The sequence below is a fragment of the Aythya marila genome, assembly GCF_965140915.1.
Source record: "Aythya marila genome assembly, chromosome: Z".
NCBI classification, from domain to species: Eukaryota; Metazoa; Chordata; class Aves; order Anseriformes; family Anatidae; genus Aythya; species Aythya marila.
The window spans coordinates 5,655,617-5,681,137 of record NC_139080.1 but is presented as its reverse complement, the minus strand read 5'-3'; the positions used below and the strand labels follow the sequence as shown (position 1 = coordinate 5,681,137).

Genomic DNA, 25,521 nt, shown 5'->3' with positions numbered 1-25,521 from the left:
GCTGATAACACCCTGATGTTTTAATTGTTGCAGAGCACTGCTTATACCAAGCCAAGGACACCTCAGACTTTTGCTCTGTCCTGCCAACAGGCAGGCTGGGGGTGCAGTAAGAGCTGGGAGGGGACAGACCCAGGACAGGTGACCCAAACTAGCCAAAGGGGTATTCCATACCATCTGATGTCATGCTAAACAATATATAGGGGTGGCTAGCTGGGGGGAGGGGGCTGGACTGCTCGGGGTTAAGCTGGGCATCGGTCAGCGGGTGGTGAGCAATTGCATTGTGCATCACTTGTTTGTACATATTATTAGTAGTAGTACTATTATCATCATTGTATTATTATTATTATTATTGTTATTGTTATTATTATTATTATTATTATTATTATTATTATTATTATTATTATTATTATTATTATTATTATTATTATTATTATTATTATTTTCCTGTCTTATTAAACTGTCTTTATCTCAACTCACGGGCTTCACTTTCCATTTCTCTCCCCCGTCCCAGAGAGGGAGGGGGGAGGGTGAGCGAATGGCTGCGTGGTGTTTAGCTGCCAGCCGGGTTAAGCCACGACAGCAGGATGTTCCCTGAGCATGATCACTGGTTTCCACTACAAGTGGTCCAGTGATATCTACACTAAGTGAAGGCGTCCATCCTGGTACATGTAGGGCCGTGTCCACACTATTTGCATGTCTTCTCTGGACACCATCTGTGCTCCCATAGCTCTAAGGTATAATTGCCATATTTCTGTTTTATTTCAAGTTTAAATTATCTGAAATACTGTTGCAGACCATTACAGTGGTGTTTTTACAGCATGAAACTGACATTATGTGTTATGTTCCCCAAACTGCAGCAAGAAAACACATGGAACTGTCTGAGGATGAAAAGGAAAACTGTGTAGGTAAGACAGACCAAACCAGGAACAGCTTTGACTGAATTACCTAGAGGCACCGGGCTCAGTATACTCTCTCTCACAGGTCACTGCTTGGTTTTATCTCTGAGGGACACAACTGGAGAGTTTCTTTACCAATCCAGAAAGTAACTCAACAGTCATGCTGTGCAGATGATGTGAGAATCTGTCCCCAAGTATTCTACTAGGAACTGTTTTATGTATCTTTATGGGCATAATTTTCATTGACTTCTATGGACTGCTTAAAGCCACTCAGAGTTACCCAGAGACCTACAGGTCATGCAAGTTTCACAGTGTGAGAAACTAAGTCATGTTTTTGCAGTAGACAACTAATTTTCTTTATTCAAAGGTAGTTGTGTAATCATAACAAGGAGAAATTCTAAGTAGGTAAGTGGACAGTAGAAGGCCTCACTGTTCCAAACTAAGGTAGAAGCTTGAGGAAAAACAAGATGAGCAGTGTCAGAACACTAAAACATAGAACACAAGTTCTCAAAACATAAGAAAGGAGGAAAAACAAACAAACACACAACAACAACAACAACAAAACGTAAGAAGTAGAAATTAAAGGGTTGATCAAAAAAAAAAAAAAAAAAAAATTGTACATATATGGCACAGAGGATCATCAAGTAACCTGTGAACCTGTAGTACTCAGCCAATGAGGAAACAGGGGAGGTGATTAGGTGTCAGGTAGTAGGGAATAAAAGGCTATGTATGCTATGTTTACTATAATGCACTCCACATAATAGGATGTCCGCCATTGCAATCGCTAATAAAATGGCTTCACAGAAGATCTGCTATGAAGAAAATCATTGAGAGATTTTTCTCACGAGATCTTTACCAAGTGTATTTGTAATGATTTTTTCATTAACACAGTAGAAAAGAATTATGTGCCAAGGTAGATACCATGCCACAGAGCTAGTGAGATGGGTAGATTGTGGTTATTTGTATTCATCTATGACTTTGATGGTTTTCATGTCTGGCTAACTTGTCCTAGTTATTAGTGAAATGATTTTGTTTTCCAAAATCTCTGGGATATAGAAATCTGCACCCATGTTTTCCTACCCTGTTGTGGCCTGTACATTGGCTTTACTCTGTTGTGTTTATTATTATTATTATTATTATTATTATTATTATTATTATTATTATTATTATTATTATTATTATTATTGGTGGTGTGTTTTTTTTTCTTTTCTTTCCTTTTCTTTTTTATTTTTATTATTATTATTATTATTATTTTTTTTTTTTATGGATTTTAAGGCTGTCATGCAGAAACAATGCAGAAGGAATGTTTACCTTACAGCATCATTACTGTGAACGCCTATATTGTCTTTTGTACTAGTTGCTCAGAAGTCGTGGTGAGAAATGCAGCCTAAATGATGAGAAAGATTTTCCTCAGATTTCATGTAGTGCCACTGAATGTGAATAGATGACTGATTTTTCTGCTCCAAGGTTGAATGAAATCATTTCCTTTTCTCAAAATAACTCAGTCTCTTCACTGCAATTTAAGCAGACACTTCCTTGTGTTTCCACTGGACTCACCATGTGGTGGTGGTGGCTTGGTTGTTACAATGTGCATGAAGGCTTGCTGACCACGTTCCTTTTATACCCCAACGTAAACACAGATTTGCAGTAAACTTTTTCTCCTTTACCTTTAGAAAAGGCAAAGACAACATCACATTCCTTCCCATGCCATATCCAGCAGCTCTTATTCAGTATGGCAGAGCATTTCTTTGTAATGATCATAATAAACAGAGAATCCCCTGCTAACATTCCAAATACAGCTTGGAATTTTTCAATATATATTTAAAACAACAAACCAAGACAAGAAAGTGCCTTTCCCAGAAATTGTCAACGTATGCTCCAAGATCTCTTGCATTTTGCATTGTGTCAGTCTGTGTCAGAGGCTTCAGGAAAGGTAATATAGAAGATGAATGGAAGTCTATCATTGCAGTGCCAAGATGAAAAAGTGACAGCTCATAATGAAAAGAAAAATAGTTTCCATTTTGGGCCTCTGTAAGTAAGAAAGTGACAGAGCCATGGGAGCTGTGAGGCTGAAAAATGGTCCCTTTGACAGACATGCCTGTAAGTGAAAGTGCATGGGATATAATACTAGCCATAATATAGGGAATAATGATTATTTTAGAGATCACATGATTTTGGATAAATCCTTGACAACTCCATAGAAAATGGAACCAAAAGAAAACTAGGAAAATCTGTAGTTTCATTTAAGGAATAAATGACCTAAGAATGTTTTTTAGTCTCTATATACATGATTGATTCATACAAAATGGCTTTGGGTATACAGAGTGTAACCAAAATGAGAATCAAGAGCTTCCTGTAAACCTGAAATGGGCTACATTGTTTTTGTTTTGTTTTTGTTTTTTTTACATAGAACAAAAAACAAAGCTGATGAGGGTGAAGATTGTGGTCATAAAATATTTCATAAAGCTTCTTTTTATTAAACCCACATTTGCTTTCAGGTGAGGTGAGATAAGAAACCTTTCCTATTCTCAAAATTGCCTGCTAAGGCAATATCTATAGGGGCAAGTAATACACTTGTAACTTAAGACTTAGATTAAAAGTGCAAAACACTTTATGACATTCTTATTTTCAGTCTAAAGGAGTGTTTGAAGACAAGTTGGTAACTTGGTACCTTAAGGTACAAGATAACTTGAGATTGGGAAATCCATGAATGTCAACATAAGGCTTTATGTAGGTTTGCATGTATCTATTTTTGAACTGATGTTGGTTAAACCAGGGTAACTTCTCCTGGTAGACAAGGCCTTGAAGCAATAGTCACCTCTGTGCAGAAGACCAGCAATATAGAACTTTAAAGGAAATTACATGGTACATGAACTTCGCCCTAAAGGATTTTTTATTTATTTATTTATTTTTTTGCTAGCATTTTTCAAGAGGATAGGTTAATAAGGATAATACTTTCCCATGCAAGCATCTGTTTTAGGATCTCAGTGAATTCTTGTCGTGGTTTAACCCGGCTGGCAGCTAAACACCACGCAGCCATTCGCTCACCCTCCCCCCTCCCTCTCTGGGACGGGGGAGAGAAATGGAAAGTGAAGCCCGTGAGTTGAGATAAAGACAGTTTAATAAGACAGGAAAATAATAATAATAATAATAATAATAATACAATGATGATAATAGTACTACTACTAATAATATGTACAAACAAGTGATGCACAATGCAATTGCTCACCACCCGCTGACCGATGCCCAGCTTAACCCCGAGCAGTCCGGCCCCCTCCCCCCAGCTAGCCACCCCTATATATTGTTTAGCATGACGTCAGATGGTATGGAATACCCCTTTGGCTAGTTTGGGTCACCTGTCCTGGGTCTGTCCCCTCCCAGCTCTTACTGCACCCCCAGCCTGCCTGTTGGCAGGACAGAGCAAAAGTCTGAGGTGTCCTTGGCTTGGTATAAGCAGTGCTCTGCAACAATTAAAACATCGGGGTGTTATCAGCACTCTTCTCATCCTAAGCCAAAACACAGCATTCCACCAGCTACTAGGAAGAACACTAATTCTGTTCTAACTGAAACCAGGACAATTCTGAAACTTTTAAAAAGCATTCATAAACTCTTACGACACATTGCATTTTTATTTTTACTTTTATTTTTATTTTTAGGCTCTTTCATAAAAATAAAATGCTAAGAAGGAAATTGAAAAAAAAAAAAAAAAAGAAATCTATTTCTTGGGTTTTAATTTGTTGATTTTTTTGGTGGTGTGGTGGTGATTGGTTAGTTCTGAAAAGGAAAGAGAGAAACTGAGGATCCATTTGGATCTATGCTGGAAATATCTTGTGCCTATTAAGCAACATGTCATCTTCATGTCAAATTTTGCGCTTATGTTACCTATCTTGCCTCAGTTAAAATCAGTGGGAAAAGTCTATGAGTTTGAATGGGAATAAAGTTAAAACTGAAGTAGATTGCTGAAAGTCATACCAGGCACAGTTGCATGAAGATTAGAAGACACCTCTCTGCAATCTACACAATTGTTTTCTAGCTTTAGGAGATTTTTTAATATAACTAAACGGGGAAGTAATATGCTTACTACTGTCTAGCATTGGAAGAATTTAAACTTTAAGTTGGAAAAGGAATTTTAAGCTACTCAATGAGACTATAACTAGGACAAATGGGATGAATTTAAGGAAAGAAAAGGCTGACAGTTAGGAGAAAAAAAAAGCCTTTCCTAGCAGTGAGGACTATTAGACTGCAGAGCAGTCTCCCAAGGGAAGTGGCGAAAGCCTAGTTTCTTGAGTCATTTAAAACTGGACTAGACAAAGCACTCTGGAATATACTCCAGGGAGCAATCCTGCCTTGGCAAAGGGATGCACAAAATAACCTAATAGATCTCTCCCATCTTTCCTTCCTATGAATCCCCTATTTCATAAACCTCTGTGATTGAATGGAGAGCAGAAAACTTTAACCCCTTTTTCAGAAACAGAAAGCATGTTTGACAAGATATTGTGAGAGGAAAATCTTCTAGGAAAGAGTAGAAAAGGCTGCATTTTCCAGAGCGAGTTTTCAACCTTTCTATAGTCAGAATGAACTATAAAGGATGGTCCAAAATTGCTTACTGCATGGCTTCCATTTTCAGTTCAAGTTGATGTTTTGTTTCTTAATTTCCCTAAAAGCCCACATGGTTTAGACCCTACTCCATCTTATATGATGTTGTTTTGGTTTGTTTGTTTGTTTTCCCCCCAAAAGGATTCAACTAAATCTCTAATAACTGAATGACTGTCTTTTTAAAACAGAATTAACTGGTTACCCTTAGCACATTGGACTGTAGTTACACTATATCCCTGTTCAGACTCATATTGAGAAGGAACTACCAGCCATACCCTTGCACGACCCAGACCTTGAATCGATGTTAGGAGGTATTAGGAGTTAGGAGACATTCTCTGCTATTCCCCTTCTCCCTCAAGCAGGTGGGGAAGCAATGGCCTTGGCTTCTGCCTTGCAAGACATCAGCCAACGGAGCAGAGCGGGTGCAGGTGACAGTGTAATCCTCTGCTGCTATAAGCATATTTTTGCTGCACCTCTCAGTGCAAGGAGAAAGTGGGTGACTTTGCAGGGAGGCAGGAATGGAAGTCAGGCTCTGAAAAGTATTTCAGAGGAGGTCAGGCTTCTGAGTAACTTCTCAGGGCTATTCAGGGAGCTCAGAGAAACACCTTCCTCGCCCCGTGTAAGATTTACAGTGGCATTTAATAACATGCAGGTGTTTTCCATAAAGTCTTGCTGCTGTTGCTGTAGCTCTGGGCCTCACAACAGAAAGCTTGATATTAAAATCAGGACAGCTTCACAAGCCTGGAGGAGGCAGCTGACATTAAAATTATTCTTCTAGGAGAAATGGCTAGGAGTGACACACCAAACTGGGGTGAAAAAAAAAATGTGTTTATCATACTAGTATGCATTAATACTTTTTATTTACTTTTATACTTCTCTGGAGCCTCTGGTTTGACATTTTTCATGAGTAAGAAATTACTATATACAATGACTTTACACACATATACGTTCAGATTGCATGAACGTAAAGGTGGCCATCTCGGATCAGAACAAGTTTCCATCTAGCTCAGCGTCAGGGGACAGAGTATACCGGGTTAGGATAACAGGGTGATATTTGATAATTAGAGATGCCTGGCAAAAAAAATAAAGAAATACAGCAATCATATAGTTATACTTCCTTGAGTATACTTCCAGGATTTTTCTTCCAGAAACTCTGTGGAAAGTCTTTCCAGTAACTTTTTGAAACCTTTAAAAATCATAGCTTCCATAATACTCTCGAGCAAGGAGTTCTAAAGACTAGATGCGTAGTATTCATAAAACCACCTCACTGTTGATTGTCCTGAAGATGTTAATGGCCAACCTCCTTTGATTCTTCCCTAAGCCCAGTTCTCACAGAGCAAAGCATGTGATGATTGATACAGCAGTATGTCAGCTGTAACTACCTCAAATTGCATCATTTCTTATTTATGAACAGAAAAGCTCTTAAGCCTACAATTGTAAAAGTGGTCATTTTGGGGAGGGGATTCTGTAGTTTATGGCTCCCATAACTAAAATAAGATGAACAGTCCCCAGTTCTCTCCACATTTGCAGATGTACTTGTCATAACAGCACTGACGAAAGAGTCCTGCTGGTTATTGAAAAACCAGATGAGAGCGTCAAAGTGTTGAGGAGGCAGACATGGACTTGGCCATGGCATCTTTGGGAAGAGTGGCAGGGATATAATAAAAATGTCTATGTGGGATTTGATGAATGACTTGTAAATGACTGGATTCCTTGCTGAAGGAATTTCAACATATTTTTTTTCAGCCCTACCTTAACCTAATCCAGCACACTGTTCATCTAGCATCCTACGGAGGGTAAGGCTAAGCGTGTTAACCAGCAACTAACTATTGCATTGAGTCTTAAAAGAGAACACATTTGAAATGATTACTTTCAACTTTAGAAAAACAAAGTCAGGAGGATTATTCTCATTGTTTTTCACTTGGGTGGTTTGGTGACTTTAGACCAGACGTGAACTGTTTGAACCATTACATTACTTACTAATCAATGGGACCTTAGAGATCCTCAGCAACTCAGTATTTCCTTTATGTTGGAAATACCTTGATTAAAATATAAATGTTTTCTCAAGGAGAAAGCATTTTCAATGTCATCACTGGAATAAGATTGGCCTGACACTCTCATGTGAGAGTGTGGCCATTGGAGTCAACAAGCCCCATGGTTGGTGAAAGAATCAGACTCTAAACGATAAGGTCAGGAGGAATGTAAAATGTTTAAAAGTAATAAAGAAGGGTGATTCAGGAGACACCTTGCAGTCTTGGGCTGCTTGTTCTCCAGCCATTAAGGCATGAAAGTTGCTGGGTGTTGTTGCTGGTCAAAGTTGTTGACCAATGAATAGTTAGTGGAAAAGTACTGCTGTAGAGAGAATGGTATAAGAAGGGAGCCTGTCGTCAATAAGATAGGGTGGAAGTTATATCATCAATAAGAGAGAGTTGAAATTATGTCATCAATAAAGGAGTAGCAGTTATTAATCCTAAAAGAATCCTGGTGTCCGTGTGGTCATTACACCACACTCCAATTTCATTATTTCAAAATAGTGGATGCTGGAACCTAATATATCACTCTCAGGTCTGACTGTTTAAGAAACATTCACTGTAACTAGTTCTCTGTTGCTTCATGCTGTTCTGACAAAACAGCAAATCCACTGTACTCTCTTTGGAAGGATTAGTCAAATGTTGCCCAGCACTAGAACTGGCAATTTACCAGATTTACCAGGAACAATGCAATGGAGTTGCACAGTGCACACATCTGTTACAGAAGCCTTGACCTCGTTTTTGTCTCCAAAACACTTTGCAAATATTAAACTATACAGAACATTGCTAAGAAAAAAATAAATAAATAAATAAATAAATAAATAAATAAATAAAAAAGATGTGGGACGATTTCACTGACACTGGCGTGCTGTGGCAGCTTTGTGTTTGTGGAGAACTTGGATTGTTTAATTGTAGACTATTTCCAGTCTGAAGGAAAACTAATATTACACTTATTTTCCAAAGTGTTGAAAGTATATGATAAAATCACAGAGAAAAAAAAAATATATTTAAAACAAGATTAGAATAAGTCAGAAAGTCATACCTTGCCACTGTAAACTTGACTATAAAAATTCCTTTTGACATTCTTGACAGAGAGATGCGGCCGTAAACATCACAAGTTGCTATCTCCAGGACTGCCAGGATCTTTCAGTTCTAGAACTTCTGTCAACTATGTCCCAAAATTTGTAGTGATTTTCTGTAACCACTCAAAAAGTTGGCCAGGACCTGCAGTCTTGAGAACCTAAAGCTATTTTCCAGTAAACAGGAGGCTTACCAAGACAGACTGAATTTGCAGTGTGGCTGCTTCTGACCTAGGAGAGTAGCATGTTGGACATCTCAAGTTTCCATGTTCTGGAAGAAAATCAGAGTTCCTAAACCTTGCAGTAGAAAACAGATTCCATGTCACTTGTGGCAGCTGCAGTTCGTATGGACGATTGGTTAGAATGGATAAAAACAGATTTCCCAAACCAACTGTATTCAATGCAACATATTTTTCATATGTTTAATGGAACAGAAATTTTTATTTTAAGAGGCATTTATGAGCACTGCTAGCTCTCTGCCTGGGGAGTGGAGACTTGGTAGGGGGGAGAGCTAGCAGGTGTAAGAATAAAATTAGTTTTATAATAAAACTGGAAAGGAATTTAGGTTTTCTCTCCCCACTCCTGCCCTTAACCACAGATGAAATACAGTCATTAGGCACAAAGGATCCTCCTGTGCACAGCTACCTTATAATTTAACCCTTTTCTAGGGAGTTCAAGCAAGAGCATTGTACTTCAGTGACTGGCACAAAAGAAGAAAAAAAAATAAATCACTGTTGGCATTGCAGCCTTTGATTTAAGCCAATGCTGTTAAGAAGAACAGTTCTTCGTTATCAGTCCTGGAAGCTTCCTCCCTACTGATGGGGTGCTTCAGAGCATTCCATACTGCTACAGTGAAGTCTCACAGCCCCTCAGCATGACACATAAGGCAGAGGCTCCTTTGCCTTTACACAGACTGGTTCCCTGTTAAGTTTAAGGAAGGATTTACGCTGTTATTTATATTGATATCACCTCTTATAATATAAAGTGTGTCTCCCCACACACACATTTTTTCACATTCTTTGACTGAATGAATATGCACTGGAGACTCTGTCACTGATGGAACATCAGCAAAAAATAAAAATAAAAAAAAAAATCCACAAATGGCTTTGTTGTAACTATTTTCCTCATTTTAAGTGTCAAGAAGAAAAAGGAAGCTAGAGCTTCCTCCTAGAGATTCCTCTGGATCAGTCTAGATCCAGACCTTACCTCAGATATGTTCACTCATTTGCAAATGTCTCCTTGCAGTCATAGTGAATATATTTTTTTCTGAGACTGTAGTTAGTTGAGGTCTACTTGTTCATGTTGATCTTATTCTCATTTAAGAACTGAAGTCCATGAAAAATGAAGTTCAGCTTTAATTATCTTGCAATGATGTAAGATAATTCATATTTATTGGGAAAAAAAAAAATGGCCAAAAATATCAGGCAACAGATCTCATTAATACAGACTATTACAGATTTAATTCTATTTACTAGTTTTGGACAGTTTGGAGTAGTGGCAAATGTTCATTCTGTTGGAAGACCTAACAGAAATTATTCCTTCTTGTCCAAACTTTGAGAAGAACATATCCCTGAAGTGTTGATCTTTTTAAATTCAATTAATTTTACATGTTAAAAAAATACACAACCCCATACAGAAAAAATAGAGAAACTATTTCTAACTAAGTAAGAAAATAAGTACATTGAGAGTGGGAAAAATGATGCCTCCCAGCAAGAGGAGTGGGAAGGAGGAAGATGAGTAAAGCTCCCTGAAAATAAGAGTGGATAGAAATTGAGATTTGTAGGAGATGGATAAATAAACAACAAGGTTACAAGTTCACAAGCCCACCCGGCAGGCACTATTAGGACTTTAATTTGCTACAATCACAAGTGTATGTGGTGTGTGTTTACTTCTAGGGCAAGGAAGTCTATTTTCTGCTTCTGACTAAATATGCTACCAACATATCATGATGCCTTGCTGAACTCACCAAAGCATGTCTTTGCTGCTCGTCATTGGATTGTGTTCAGAGACAGTTGTGGTACCTGTTAAAATACTTTAATGAATCTGATACTCATGAATGGTGCTGAAATGACAGCCTTGGAAATTGAAGTCTTCTATCAAACTACAGAACTTGCACAGTATGGATGAAAATAGTGCCAACTTCTGCCATACTATCCCCTTAAGGTGTCTCAAAGTTAACCTGGAAAAATTATTTCTGGTGGTAACAACACTTCAGCCTCAATGCCTGGTCATTTCTTACTACTTCCAATATAATTGCCAGCAAGTGTATGGATTATCTTGGTGACTTTATACTGCAGACAGGAGCTGGGCAAAACATTTTCAACACAATTATTTCTTATCAGAAAAAAACAGTGCAGTGAAATCAGAAGTATTCTGGGAAAAAGAAATACCTGCACAATTCTCAAAAGGCAGGTTCTGAAACAAAATGTTTTGTTTTGTTTTGTTTTTACATATTTCATTTACATTTCTTTAGAGTTCCATATTGCAATACGGAATATTATTATAATTTATGTAATACAGCTTATGCCAAGTAACAGATTTTGCTTGAAATGAAGCACTTTATCTTATCAAATTTAAGCATTTCAGTGCTTCTACAATGAGTGATTTCTGAATTTCCATAGCATGACCAATTTCAAAAAGGGGAATTTTATTTTGACTGAATAATAACAACAAATATTACTCTAGTTAAAATCCTTGTTCCCCCTCCTCTTCTGTCTCCCCTCCTCCTTCCCTCCCCCTCCTCCCACTTTAATTTTTTGTGGTATGAGGAGACAGCAGACAGCAGTTCTGTTTCTAACAACTATATTGCAGGCAAGTTGGAGGAAAGAAATAGTTTGGAACAAATTTAAAGTGTTGCTTAAACTGTGGCATTCAAGAAAATATTGAAAATATTGGGAACTCAGGTAGAAGGACAGTAGTCCTTAGTATTAGAAGTTATTTTTCTGTTATTTATCTGATTTACCACTGTCCTGAACACTTAAAACTGAGCTGGTTCTGGTGATGGGGGGGGAGTGGGGGGGCAAAAGAAGTGGGGTGATCTCTCAGTGCAAAGAAAAAAAAAATAATTTAGAGGGGGAGGAGGAGAGAGTGGAGGACAGATACCTCTGGTGTTGTCACAGAGATGAGGTTGGGGAATGAAGATCAGCTAAAAACAACACAGGAGTGATGAGGGAAGTAAGAAGAGTCTGAATAGACTAGCATGCCATTTGTGCTGCTCTCCCCTTGAAAAACCACGTTCTCTGAAATGATAGGTTAGGGAAAAAAAAATAGAAAAAAAAGAGAAAGCAACAGAAGAAACAATCTCTTAAGAAGGTGCCTGAGAGTTGATGCCACAGACCTTTACACAGAAAAACTATGTTTGTGGTGCATACCAGGTGATAGCTGCTCTATCTTCTGACCTTTATCTTCAGACCTAAGAACAGACCTGGAAACTCAATCTTGGTTCTTCCAGTTGCAATTTATTCTTCCCTTCCACTTATCACATGTATATAAAGCAGTCTTCAGACACTGCATTCACTATTACAAAAGTATTACTTCATTCTCAGTACTCATTATATGTGGCTTCTTCAAGCACTCATATCAAATGATATACTACAGAAGATTTTTTCTTCTTATTAAAAGCCTGTGGCCCTGCCAGCAATTATACCATCTTAGTGGTTTCTGCAATAACCTATTTTATGAACAGAGAAACAATCTTCAGAGTAGGCATAATTCTTGCCTTATGGATTTTGGAAAACTATTGACCAGAGAGCAATCCAAAGATAAAAGTGTTGTGACTTGATAAGACTATGGGAACAACAGACCACATGTACTCATTTCAACTATGTCAGTTATCCCATTTGCTCCATGTGTTTCTCCTTCATCAGTACCCAGATCTGTCATGGTTTGAATAGGGTTTGGAAATTAAATGCAGAATAACCAAGAGGGCCAGCTCTGAGACTGGGTTTATTAATCAGCAGTTAAACTGTGGTGTATGAAGTTTCTTTTTTTGGACTTACCCTGATAATGTACAGAAAGATTTTCCTATGACACTCCTCCCAGTAGGGCCTAAACTCCTTCAGAACATGTTACTGTTCAATTAGGGACTGAGGAATAGTGCATGTGCAATTGACACAGCTTTCAGGTGTTAGGTTAGATTGGCACCTTTAAGACAGAAGCAGTACTGCTCTCTGGACTAACAAAAAAGTGCATATGGTCAGTCTGTCTCTCACAGGTCCAGACTAGATCTGTTTTTCTAGTGATATTAGTACACATGTCAAATTGAATGAAAACCGAGCTCCTACAACAGTTTGGGATATCCAGAACCAGTCTGGATCTCTTGGTTCAGTTTATCCATTTGTTTTGTCAGACTACTTTTCTGAAGCTCCTGCCTCAGACTGTTTTTCTCCCTGTTAAACCTTCTGCAACAGCCCCCAAGCCCAGTGGCTCCAGAGCTTGTCTTCCTTTGCCTCAACCCCTGAACTGGCCCAACCACCTCCACATGCTGCAGTCCTTCACCCTGCTTCACCTTCAATGTGCTATGTCCACGTTGATCTTCTGCAGCCTCTCCTCAGGATCACAGAGCATCATGAAGATAAACTGTATTTCCAGCAAAACAGAGCTTTTCTCCTAAATGCAACCCAGGTCACTGCCAATCTGTTCCATACTTTGGAGGGGGAGAGACATCCTTCCTCCCTTGAGGGCTGGGAGTCATCCTCTCACCCAGCTGGGAGATGATGACAATCTTTGGTTTGAGGTCCTTCACAATATAGCTTTTGGGGTCAAACCTGTGCTAAATCATATATGGTGGTTTATTGTTGGTGTTGGTGTTTTTTTTTTTTGTTTGTTTGTTTGTTTTGTTTTGTTTTCTCTATTTTGAAGCTCCTTGTAGATTTTTACTCCATTCACCTATAACTGGATCTGTGCTAGATGTAAATTAAATTCAAAACTAACTGGTAAACAGGTTGTTTTGCACAGGTATTTCATGCATGTAAATATCTGTAATTATGTAGAAGTGTGTGAAATTCATGCATATTTAAATATGTGTCAATAGAGACCATGTAGTTCCTTTTAGAATTCAGTTTATTTGAGAAATGGCTGACTTAACATTACTGTGTTGTTCAGGAGGAACTAGATTATTTTGTTGCATTGTTACATTTCTTAACTTGCTGTGGTTGTTTCTCTTTTTCCTTTGTCTGTTGCTTGTTGCTGATGAAACCCATGCAGATCTGAAGAGCTGCAGAACCGCATTGTCTGCATATTCCTTTCACTGTTTCTCATCTGAAAACAGTACCTCCTGGCACCTGAAAAACCATCACAGATGCAGAACAGGTAATCTTTACAGAATCCTATTCAAAATGAACAGTCTGCCAGGCCCATAGACAACAAAACACACTGCTGACTCCAGCTGGAGCGAGAGATTACTTTGATAACAAATTAAAACAGGCTCAGAAATTGGAAATGAAGGAGCTATGCAAGGATGAATAAATTCCTCAGATGGCCCCAATTTTGTGCAAGTCTATCCAACACATGTGCTATAAATTGTTACTCTTCATTAATAGCTACTGTTTAGTCACTAACATCCTCCAAGAGGACGAATCAGGATCTGGTTTCTTGCACAATGCTCACTTTCATCCTGATTGAGGAGACCATTTTCTCTTAACATGTTCAGAGCACTTCCTTGGGATCTTAAAAATTCTTTATGTGTCATTTTGCTTCTTGCATATGCAGACAATTGTAATGCTCAATTTAAAAATGTTCATATATTTTCTGTCTATGGGATTTTTACAGCACGGGATAATTCCTGGATGATTACTGTTTTTAATAACCACATAATTACTGTATTAATCAGAACTGTCCTATTGGCTTCTGTGTGACACAGAAGGGCAGAAGCAAGATAGAGATAGAGATATGCCATATTTAAAAGAGCCCTATAACATTTTCTGTGTTAACTTTGAAGTATGGTACACACAGAGGTCAGAATACAAGAGACCAGAAGTCCATCAAGCCCAGTGTCTTTCAACGATAATCAATTTGCAAAAATCAGAAGGTATCAAAAAGGACACTTAGCAAGACAATTGTTCCATGGTGATATCCAGGACTCTAGTCATGTGTACTGGACCTTGTGGTGTGAGTAAACATAGATACACAAATAAGAACTATCCTTTTTTCAGTAATTAATACTCTTAAAAATTCTGGATTGTTTTTGAGATTTAAAAATATAAGGAAAGTTAGAACACTGTGAGGTAACAATAAGTGAGTAGCACAGAAAAAAATAAAATAAAATAAAATAAAATAAATGGTGGAGGAATACCCCAAAAGCCAGGTTTTCCAGGGACAACATGTTTAGCATATGCTGAGGCAAAGCCAAGCTCCCCAAGGTCACTTTTGTCTTGCCTAGAAGAGGCACTGAGGTGTACAACCCAGTCAGATCAGCAGCAGACCACTGTTAACTGCCAGGCTGAGTAAAACAATGAAGACTGACTGCAGAACAACTGTGTCTGCAAAGTAGCTTGAGATTATCAAATGTGGGCCCTAAATTATTGTCAGTTATGACTGACAAAATGAAGGAGTCCTCTTACATGTGTATATATATAACTATGTATATAGCTGTTATAAGTTTAATGTAACTATGAACTATGAGGTAGGTTGTTTTGTTTGTTTGTTTGTTTGTTTGTTTTAATTTAACTATTACAGTTAAAAGAATTAACTTTAAGAATTAAAATAAACTAGAACATTTATTTCTAAGTCACTCTCTTTAGCAGTCACTCCCAAAGTCTGCATAAGTTAGAGCAAAGGCAAATTTTCTTTCCTTTTTCCTGCTTGAGCCCTTTACATTTCTTCTTAAAATACTTGGCAAGGCTTTTTCCCAGCTGCTCATTTTCCCTTTACTGCAAGTGTATACAAGCTGGTGAGATGCTCAGCATTCAGAATCTGAACCCTTATGCAAGAGGCATCCTCTAATGGATGTGAACTCTGAAAGGAAGGTTAGTTTCATTAGTGGGATTAAGAAAACATCCCCTGGTTTGGTTTGATCATAGTTGGGTCTGATATTATGGATCTGAAATGGAAAGCAGCATCTTTTTTTTTTTTTTTTTTTTTTTTTCTTTTTTTTTTTAACTGATTTTGATGGACAGTTCCTTTTTATAATATACAAATAATCTTTGTGACCCTGATAAGCAGGTCTGATGATACTCAGCTGAGTAATGTACCAGAACTGAAATTTCCATCTACTTGATGTTTTGCACAGGGTTTTTGATGAAGTCACTGTCACCTGCTATTAACTTAATATCAAGTCTTAATAGAGTCCTTTTCTTTCCATCTTCACGCTGTTGGGGTCCGAATTAATTACTAAGCAAAAAGAAAAAAATAAATCTTCACATAAATCCTTAAGCTTCACAGGAAGGAAAAAGTTTCCAGTGCTAGTTGAGATCTAATGGCTCATTAGGAATGTCTGTCTCAACTAGACATCAGTGCTGTTCCTCCTCTTTCATGTACTTTTCATAAAGATGCTTGAAAACATGCTTAACTTTAAGCTGGTACATAGTTAAGTGTAAAAAGAGATCTGATGTATTTGAAGTTAAGCACATGCTTAAGCAATTTGCTCTATCAGAGACATATTCTGGCAAAAGAAAACATCTTCATAATGTTTCTTCATGATTAAGCTCCATCCACACTCTGCCTGAATCTTTGCTTTGCCTCACCAACAGGAACTGGCAGCTTTATAGATATTATTAGGGAGATTGACTCAGAACTGAAGGGCACATGATAATGGAATTAGATTTACGTACAGATGCTAAAATCTTTATCTTTGGATACTCTGCATGGGCAAAAGGCATTAACAAAAGAAAACACGTTTTTCTTATAAAAAGAATATAACTCAAATGGTATATATATATATGAAATATATGCATATCAAATATACAAATCAAATTATAAGTTTAAAATTGTAGATATATTGATTTTACATGAGTCATTTAACTCTAGGAGATCTTATTCTGTGAAGTGTTTGTGTTTCTGAAAGGGTTTCTGATTTAAAATCAGTATTAACAGTAATAGAAAAATGAAAAAAAAATATTTTGCTTGTCAAAAAAGCGTATTTAAAATATAATTTGTATTGCAAAAATATTTTCTTATTATTCCCTCCTTTTCTTTCAATGCTCTAATGACCAGGGGGTTTAAAGGCAACTATAAATAGCTAAGGTATGCTCTATTCTTATTTTGCTTGTGCATTTCCAGGTATGTTGTATATCTAAAGAGGAAATGAGTGACAGCTCAGTCTACAGTCTGTTTTGCAGGAATATATGGCTTTTTTTTTTTTTATTATTACAAGGTATTTACTGCTCATCAATTCTGTGCTTTCTTTGGAGGTGTGTTTGAATTACATACTACTTTGTTGAAGAGGGATAATTTCACTGAAACTAGAGGAGTCAGACTTGCTAGCAAACAGTCTGAACTTGATAATTTTCTCTGTTAACCTGGTGGTACTATTCATTTGGCTTCTTGCAGGTGGGGAAATGGAAACATCATCATGCAGAGGGGCTTTGTCCAACTCTTTATCATCGCCCTTTTCAACACCCCTTTTATAATAGCAAAACAGGAAATTACATGTTTAAAGCACTCTGTCTTTTCTTTGACAGGAAACAATCTTTCCAGCAAACTCTACTGAACCTGAGTGAAGACCAGTAAACTCTTCAGTTCCCACAGAGAGGACCACAGTAGTGGCTTCAAATCAGATTTAAACCTTTTACGCCATGATGTGGGCTACTGGATGTTACCCCAGTGTCAATAAAAGCTATTAAGTGTTCCTTTTATTTAGAAATGTAGCTCCTTTTGAAAATTGGATTTGCTACATGGAATGGATGACTCTGCAGTTATTTACTTATTTTTAGGTGCTGTCTATTGCTTCATGGAATATTGCTACATGGAATGGATGACTCTGCAGTTATTTACTTATTTTTAGGTGCTGTCTATTTGCTTCTGTACAGAAGTGCACTTCCCTCTAAAATCGTCTGACAAAGGCTTGGGGAAAAACTACATCAACAAACAGAAATAGGGGAGCTGCTCTGAATTAATTTAACTTGGGACAAGGCTGTGATGCCCATCCCCAGAACCTGCTTGGGGAGCACCATGGGGCTGACCAGGATTAAAACAAAGCTCTGCATTAGTGAGAGTGCCTGGCAATGTCCTCTGCACCCCTTTAGAAGTGCACAGAAGCAGCCATCGAGCTGCAGCTTCCCTTTAATTCAGGCAAAGGCAGAAGTCTTTGCTGGTTTGGATTCACAAAGGGTTCCTAGTTTTTCAGGCTCACTCACAGAAAATTGCCTCTTCGTTTTTTCTGGGTTGTTGCAATGTCAGTTTAAGCCTGGTCCCATCCAGCTGCATCAGTCAAACTGAGCTCCACAACATGACATAACCTGACACAGCTGACACAGCCAGGTGTTACAAACCAATGGACACCATGGTTCACAAACTATTCAAATTACTTTCAGATACATATCCTACTTCTCTGCTCAAATCCTTCCCAGCTGTCTCTTTTCTCAGCTCCATATGAATCAGGGTTGTAGAAAAGAGGGGGGGGGAGATAGAGGAGGAAAGAAGGAGGCGGGAGAAAAACATCCTGCCTGGGAAAAAAAAAAAAAAAAGAACTCTTGCAAACCATATTGCCTGCAAAATTAACTCTTTGAAGGAGGCTTACTACAGCCTCTAAGTTTCCTTCAGGCTTACCAGAGGAGGCTTGTAAATATCTCAGCTGTAAATGTACACCCCAATTAGAATAAAACATTCATGGTCTGGAGCACTGTATACTTAAACAATAATAATAATGAACAAATGAACATGTATTCCACGTTTTTAACATGTTATAAGATGAAAGACCTGGAGCAATACTACTAATCTGGAAATAATCAAGCCTGGCAAAACCAAAGAGACAGCCAGGCAGATTGGACACCTGCCCATGCCTGGGTATATGAGGTGGCTGTAGTGAGTTGTGGCCCGCAGAAGCCAGTGAGATTTTCAGTAACAACTACTGTTCACCAACACAGGCCTGGAGTGGAGCAGGCCCACTGTGAGACACTCTTCATTTCACACAACAGAAAATTGCAAAGATGCAGTGACTTGCTGAAGGTCATACAACAAGTCTGTGGCAGAGTCAAAAAGTCATGCATGAAGTCAGTTATCCAGCCAGCCATCAATCATCCTGGGGGACAGGGGAGGTTCAAATGCAGAAAGAGTGGTTAAATACCCAAATTTCATTCAAGGTCAGTGAAAGCTGAATACCTACTCTCTCCCATTACCCTGGGAAATCTCCCCCTCAGACTCTCAGTGCTAAAAAACACCACCTCCCTCCTGAATATAAATCTCCACAATTCTATTCTGCTCTTAATTATAATGGTCTGAAGCAGGAGAAATGGATTGGAAATCAATGGATTTACACCTCCTTAGTCAAGAACAGTATTCACCCTACAACCTTCATGTATTTAGTTTTATATTTTGTCAAAAGCAAATAAAAATACAAGTGTAACTAGCACTATAGGCCATTAAGCAACATTTTTGACTGGCCTTTAATGCAGCATGTGTAAGAGAACCCCCAGTCCTCCCCCGAGGTTTGTGTTCTTTTTATCTATTACAGATTATCTCTGTGGGATGCTTCTTCTTGTTCCATTTATTTGTAAACAGAGGATAAGAGAGGAAAAAGACAGAGAGAGAGAGAGAAAGGGAGAGAGATAGAGATGTTTGGGGGGGTAGTAAAGGGAAGAAGGAAGGAGGGAGGGAGGGAGGGAGGGAGGGAGAGAAGGAAGGAAGGAAGGAAGGAAGGAAGGAAGGAGGGAAGGAAGGAAGGAAGGAAGGAAGGAAGGAAGGAAGGAAGGAAGGAAGGAAGGAAGGAAGGAAGGAAGGAAGGAAGGAAGGAAGGAAGGAAGGAAGGAAGGAAGGAAGGAAGGAAGGAAGGAAGGAAGGAAAAGTTTCTGAAATATCAGTTGCTCTGATACTTGTGTGTGTATTTCCTAAAGAAACATAAAGAAGAAAAGCAAGCAAACAACAAAAAAAAACACTAACAACATTGTTCCTGGAGCAGCTGAACTAGCCGAGAACAGCAAGCAGTGTACAGGTGTCTTGTGCTGCTTTTATTTGCTGTATAATAGGTGCCTACTGGAACGGGAGAAAGGGCATGAGAAGCTGTCCTTGTCTTTGCAGAGCATGAATAGCATTTATCTCAGTGCAGTGGGCATCGCCAAGTTGGGTTTTTGTCAACCTGTCAATTCTTTTTTTTTTCTTTTTTTTTTCTCTCTCTCTCTTTTTTTTTTTTTTTTTTTTTTAAACAGAAAGCAGAGTTCAGTAAATAAAGATAAATGATTGTGCTCCTTGTCTGCAGACCCTGGAGCTAAACTGAACAGGCCTCTTATGGTTTGGACCTGCTTCATTGACTGTTCAGACAGCCCAGTAATACGACAGATGTACCCAGCCGTTCCCTCTTCCCCGCTGTCCATTAGATTATGTTCATTTTGTCTGAGATGCCATTATAAGTCTCAAGGTCAAATAAGTCACAGAGAAGAAAGAGGAGGACTAATTTTTTTCCCTGCCACCTTCCATGCATAAGGGCTCATTCACAACTTGCAAAGCAAGTGCGTCTTTTAAGATGCACATGCAGCTCAGCAAAATTTATTGAAATAAAATGCAGGTCTAACATTCACCCAAAAGCTGTTCTGGCATGACGGTAGAGGAGACTTCTCAAGAATTATTTTGTCTGCTTTCCTAAATTTCAGATGCATTATTTGTAAGTAAAATTCATTAAGGAGGAGTCTTCTGAAAAGAAAAAAGAAAAAAAAAAAAAAAAAGTACAGAAGGTACAAGGTTCAAAGACCTTTCCTAAAGGGGCACTGGACAAGCTATCAGGTAGTGAGGAGTGGATTAGCTAAAATATGGATGTGGGGTAAGAGAAAGGAACAACATCTCTGGGATAAAAGTCCTAAAAATTCTTCCCCAAAAAAATTATTAAAGAGGTGAGGGGGGTTTTATTCTCTGTTACAGTAGTTTGCATCCTCCCTTGTACTCTGGGCAGCGACTAGAGATCCACATCATGCCCCTAAACAGAATTGCCACTCCTGAAACTGTAAGGATAAAAGGAAAGAAATAATGAAACAAGGACCAAATCTCCGTTCTTTTGGGAAAATCAATGAAGGGCTACTAATAAGCCACAAATAAGTATGCAGTCCTTATGACTTTTTTTTTTTTTTCTTTTTTTTCTTTTTCCCAGAATTTGATCCTGAACAAATAGAAAGATGTCCACTCATCTCAGTGAGTTTTGGACTGGGTTCATGCACAGAATTTTAGTTGTCTTGAAAAGGGGGTCATTTTGCTTTGTTCTATTTTGTTTCATTTTGAAAAAGAAGTGGCATTTGCCTTGTTTTAGTCACTTTTGCTACTAGCTAGTTATTACATTTAAAAAAAAAAAAAAAAAAGAAATGTTGCTTAGCAAAATATCTAATAAGTAGAACCTACACATGCACGCAGACACACACACTAAGGTTCTAGAGCATCTTAACACTTTCAGAATATTCTTTTGACTTAACCAATACCTCTGTGAGGAAGGAAAGTATTTTTCAAATCAGAGATCAAGGCAGAGAGAGATTAAGGGACAGCAAACCTGCAGCTGTTAGATGATTGCAGAAGCTGGAATTGATTCTGTCTCTCCTGTATCTCATATTTGAATCTTGTATCTGGACTGAGGAGAGAGTCAACATGAGGTAGGCAAGTTAGATTCAGCAGCCCTTGGTATCTTTATTTTAATGAAGTAGGCATGTTTTAATACAAGTTGTGCATAAATTAATTTATAAGAGTGAGCTCTGATTCCTTACTCATATCAAGGAATATCTGACTTGGCAAGAAAATCCCATAGTGGTCAACTCCTTAAAACCTCTGACTCTCCAAAACCTTGCCCTTTAGAAGGATGAAGACAGAGGTTAAATAAAGAATACGGAGGTGTTTGAGAAGAATAATATAAACAAAAATCTGCTGATCAAATGAAAGTAATTTTAAAAACCTGTTAAGCTGTAGCTTTATGTAAGAGGAGATTTTAAAATAGAGAGAAGAAAAAGAAAAAGAAAAAGGAAAACCAAGCAGACACTGAGTAGTTAATGTTCCCAGAATTTGTGTTTGTGGCAGTTGATTCTGTTGGTTCCTGACCCTGTTTTTCAAAGCTGCAGGGTACATGGGGCAGAGCCAGGCTGGTGCGCACAGGGAGGCTCAGTCCCTCTCCCCCTGGCTGCCTTTGCCAGAGGAAACCCAGCTCCTGCCCAGAGCCCCATAATGGCACAGTTCTGCAGCTTGAGTTAATAAGTCTTTCTTTGTTGGGACTGTACAAGCAAAGAAGCCTGAGGGAAGCAGAAGGAAATGCTGAGCAACTGAGACTCTCCCTGAGGCCAGCCTAGCTCTGCAAAAACCGCAACCAGCAAAAGTAGTTGCTCTGCCCTTTCATAGGTTACCACGTCCATAACCCCCTGTGCTCTGGTCAAGACTTTGCTTTTCACCATTTCAACTCCCCACGGGAAGTCTTAACATTCATTTCTTTGCAAGGCTATTTTGGTCTTTGCAGTTACATGCTATAGTGATGAGCGTAGATTATTCCTTAGGGGTGTGAGGAAGGACCGCTTTATAGACACTTTCCTCACCCTCTGCATGCAAGATTAAACACAAGTCGATATGAAGTATGCAGGGTTAGGAAGAATAGAGCCATAAGATTTTTAAAATATGAATCCACTCAAGTGAAACATAGACTAAAGTCTTGCAAATGCATTTTTGAGTGTGCAGCATTACTTCCCCATCGAGAGTTCTCCACATGATCCCTTGAGATATGCGGTCCTCTGAAGCCTGTAAAATTATTCTAATCAGCATTTGCTTAGCACTTCAGAAGTTCTGGCAAACACAAGCTAATTAATTCTCAGAGTTCCCCCAGAGAAGGAAGATCTTATTTTGTTGATGGTAGAACAGAGGCAAGGATAGTTTAAGTATCATGCCCATAGCCAAATTTTGAGTTGGTGCCTGGCCGAAAACTGAAAGATTATGACTGGCTACCAAACCAGACTTGAGAACATAGGATGCAACCTAGTGTATCTGACTGAGCCATCTAACTTTCTGTTATGTTGTGTTTATGTTTAAGCACTAAATAAGTCTGACAGCATTTCTCCCTCTGGGTATATGAAAGAAGGTCTTTCTCTTCATTGACTGCACAGGGAAGTTGTGCACAAACTTGAGGTAAAGGCACATTAGTTGGGAGAACTGTGTCCATTGCCTTTGTTCTTGGGGAGAGTTATGTTATACAGATATTGAGAGGAAAAGAGAGGGAAGGGGAGGTTAAACTTGTGAGAATAAATTTGGTGGGTTTCATTTTTTTCCTCTCTATACAAGGCACAAACTACTAGATAAGGCAGCAAAACTTAGAGAAATAATAAAATAAATAAAATAAAATAAAATAAAATAAAATAAAATAAAATAAAATAAAATAAAATAAAATAAAATAAAATAAAAAAATAAAATAAAATAAAATAAAATAAAATAAAATAAAATAAAATAAAATAAAATAAAATAAAATAAAATAAAATAAAATAAAATAAAATAAAATAAAAAATGAAATAAATAACCCTGGAATCAGGAATTGTGCAGGGTGTTAAATGGTGCAGAATCAGAGCTGTGAGAGAATGTTCTGGGTCATGTTGTATAATATGTATCATATTATATATCTGGGTCAGGATCATCAATTCCTAATTTTCAGAAATACTTAGAAATACTAGGCAAGTAAACACAAAGCGAAACTCCCATCATGATGATACAAGATAAGGGTTATCCACAAACTATTTGTCTATTATTAATTAGTTCTGAAAAGACTGGAAAGGAGTGTTAAAAGTTTGTTAAGGAAATGGACTTCCTGGCCTCCTCTACCCCCCACCCATCTTCCAAGTAACTTTCAGAAATTTAACTAAATAGGCATTGAGTAATGTCTATTGAGTAATGCCCTTTGTAAGTAGATAGTTAAGTAAAGATTGCCCCCAGTGTAGTATGTGTTAATCATATCTCCTTCTGGTGGCTCAAATTGGCAAAGGAGATGGGAATTCCTAGGGGAATCTCAGAACTGCATAAAAAAAAAAAAAAAAAAAAAAAAAAAAAAAAAAAAAAGTGATTAAGTAGGCACTGAAATTTCTGGGTTTGGAAAACTATAGCACTTTTGTAGAAGAAAAAAAAATAAAAAATAAAAATCCCTTGAATTCAGGATTTGAAAAACATTTAGTATATTTAGGATAACAATCTGGAAAAACAAACATAAGTATTTCTAAGTATCTTTTATTCAGTGTAATGCTTTCTTTTTTTTTAATTCTTTATTCTCACCTCCCCCCCAAAACAAACAAACAAACAAACATATTTTTTACATAACAGCGTTATTTTTACATTCCCTCATTTCTAAAATGGGAGAATTTAAAAACAAACAAACAAACAAAAAGTTCTATTGACACTTAGCCGTGAAACAATGAAACACCTGTGAGGTGTTTTTGAGGGGACAGAACCATTATGTCTTTAAACCTCTGCTGGGATTGTTATGTTGTCACTGACATGAAGAAAAACCCTACATGTTTTGACTCACTTTATATACCTTAAAGTAGCTAGAGAAACACTGCAATCAAAATGGATTGAAAAGAGAAGGTATAAGAAAGGTAATGGTAAAAAAGGAAATGGAAGTTCAGAAAAGGTAAATGATTGTTCCAAGGTAGTACTAAAGGGGGTAGTACTAAAGATTGAACAAGAAAAGTATCCATGTTTTCCAGAGTTATTTCTATTATTTCTGTTGGATAAAACACCTTTAAAACACCTTGTTTTAAAACACCTTTTTTGTTTGTTTGTTTGTTTGTTTTGTTTGTTTGTTTGTTTTTGTTTGTTTTTTGTCCTGTTTACTCTGGAGAAATAACAATGTTGCAGCCTTCCTATTTTCTTTCTACTATGACAGAAGACAAACTTTTCTGAAAAATGTCGTCATGCGGTAGGTGTTGTACTGGTACTTTTCCAGCTAGAAAATAGGGACAATTAATATTATTATGTATGTAACTGGAGTATCTTCAGAATATGGAATATGAGAGGAAATAAAAATATAAATCTTTATTAGTTTATACGGCCCAGTACCTACAAATGCAGTTATCCCTGTCTATTTCATTATCCAGTTTTAAATTATATGCAAATATGATTCTAAAGACTAATAAAGATTAGGAATTTTTCTCTTTGATATTTTTCCTTTCTTGGTTTTCTTTCCTCGGCCCTACCTATGACCCCAAAGAACTCTTCTGCCTCATGTGACACTCTTTCAGCTCTACAGTGCTTATAGCTAATTACCATAACTGCCTTATGAAATAAGTTGATTTTTGTATGGATGATATTTTGCTTTAGGTGACTGCCAGGAGAAGAGAAAAGTCCAGCCAAACCAGCCGAATTAACTAAGCTTTCCTTCTTACAACAGGGACAAACTAAATCTAATGGGAATGAAACTTCAGCAGACTCATATTAGAAACTGAGAAATGATCTATGCTTCAATCTTTTGAGCAAAAATTAACATCAATGAATGCTCAATGCATAATAACTACACAGGGTTTTCTTCATTATGCCAGCAGTTTGCGAATCCAAAGAGCTACACTTACATCACGTAATTTGTTTTCCTAAGACGACTCAAAGAAGAAAAATGTCAAGTAATTATATACTTGTTACTCTCAAGAATTTTCATTCCAGGCTCAAGATGAAGACTAATACAAGAATTTGGGAAGTAGTCTATAATTTCTGTTCACTTATTTGATGTAGTTTACCTTTATTGCTATGAGGTTTTAATTGATAATTCAATAGAATATTTATATTCTGTCTTGTGGCTGTTGCACTAATTCTATTAATTCCTGGAGTGGCTACATGACATTC

General features: G+C 37.6%; 1 long non-coding RNA gene across 1 annotated transcript; it reads left to right on the top strand.

Moving 5' to 3' along the window:
• Positions 1–856: 856 nt before the first annotated feature.
• On the top strand, positions 857–17,353 carry LOC309889601. Its single transcript, XR_014319265.1, has 3 exons — positions 857–905; positions 13,807–13,911; positions 17,220–17,353. It is a non-coding gene; the product is annotated as an uncharacterized lncRNA (long non-coding RNA).
• The last annotated feature ends 8,168 nt before the right edge of the window (positions 17,354–25,521 follow it).